General features: G+C 34.3%; 1 long non-coding RNA gene across 1 annotated transcript; it reads right to left on the bottom strand.

Annotated features, from left to right (window-relative positions):
- On the bottom strand, window positions 1-1,809 carry LOC307153401. Its single transcript, XR_013820143.1, has 2 exons — window positions 1,431-1,809; window positions 1-440 (listed from the first exon to the last, which is right to left on the bottom strand). It is a non-coding gene; the product is annotated as an uncharacterized lncRNA (long non-coding RNA).

The following is a 1,809-nucleotide window of genomic DNA, read 5'->3' on the forward strand; positions in this document are numbered from 1 at the left end:
TGCGCTTGCGTTCAGATGAAGCTTTATTGAATGAACAGCAATGGCAGCACATTGACAGACTGCTTCAGTATTGAGCTGTAAATCACGTGACGCTCAGATACGCTGGTCTTCACTGGAGAAACATCAGCACTCGGAGCTCTTGAGGAACGAGGCCTCGTGAGCAGCTCCGGCATGTGTTCCTCTGCAGACGAAGCGCTCTGCGGCTTCCCAGCGTGCTTTGCTGAGGCTCAGGACGCTGCTGCGACTGTAGAGACCGTCCCGCTCGCTCTCTGCGCTGGTCTGAACCCCCTCGGTGACCTCTGACCCGTCCAGCGTCCAGCTCACCGTCGCCCCCTGTGGAGAGTAAGAGCTGAGCAGGCAGAGCAGAGCGGAGGAGTCTCCAGAGATCAGCAGAGAAGAGGGAGACAGCAGAGACACGGAGGGAGACACGGAGGGACCCGCTGAACACACACACACACACACACACACACACACACACACACACACACACACAGTTAGATGTCAGACATGGTCATGTTGTAGAAATCACAATCATTTTCATTCATAAACCACAAATATCCTGAATTCAGTTTAAAATATTCTCAGTTAAATCAATATTCACTAGCACTAAAAAATGTATCATGTAATTTTAAATATTAATCAGTTCTGTAAAGCAGACATGATATACAACGAATCTCACAGTAATTTGAAATATAAAATAAATATAATAATAATAATATAAAAAGTAAAAATATTTTCTGAATAATCATTTCTAATTATTAACTGTATTTTGAAAAATCATAATTATCAGCAAATTTCAGTTCAACTAATGAATTTTTCAAATCGTTCTATTTGTCTGATGACGACGCCTAAAAAAAATTAATTTTGAAAAATTCTTAAGACTCTCACAATCATAATTATCAGCCAATTTAATTTCAAATTATGAATTTTTCAAATTAAAAAATATAATTATTTTATCCGTACAATCAAACTTTTGCAAAAAGTATTAGCAGTTAAATTTATCAAGAATTATGGACACAATTATGTACTTTAAAAAAAAAAACTGAATATGACAGAAAATATAACAATATTACAAACTACATTCAATATAATATTACAATAATATTGCAATCAACATATTAAAAAACAAAGAATGTTAGCAATTATAATATATGAAATTACTCGTGTAAAAAGACAATTTTAAAACAATATGAAATATTCTTTGAAATAAAAAAAAGATAAACGTGATCAAATCTCAGGGAATAAAAGTGTTTTTTGTAAAATACATTTAAAGAAATTGTGAAACAATCAAATTCACCATGAAATATTGCAGTAATTTATTTTTATTTAAACTTTTTTTTTTATCTTGTTGCAAAATGCTTGCTAAAATAACCTAAAAACAAAACAAAGACAATAAAATTAATCATTTTTAGAGAATAGAAAAGACTTACTGATCGTCAGTTTAGTTCCTCCGCCGAAAGTCAACCACAGTGTTTCATTCTAGTGAAAGAGTCGTACAAAAACCTCTGTCACACTCAAATGAACACACACACACACGCACGCACACACACACACACACACTGATGTGAGACTCAACAGCAGATCTTCTCAACATCAAACATGATTGATCAAAAAAGAGCCACAAAATCTTCATCTAAAAAATAGTCCAAAGAATTAATCTTAAAAATAAATACTTGATATTGAATGAAGGCTGAAATCCTTTGTTTCATAATCAGTCCCGAAATACATTCATCACATTTACAAACACATGTGATCTAAACTCTGCTAATTCTATTGACCTGCTTTATAATGAAATCTTCAGCCAGATTT

The sequence above is a fragment of the Squalius cephalus genome (genome assembly GCF_949319135.1).
Source record: "Squalius cephalus genome assembly, chromosome: 25".
Lineage (NCBI taxonomy): Eukaryota > Metazoa > Chordata > Actinopteri > Cypriniformes > Leuciscidae > Squalius > Squalius cephalus.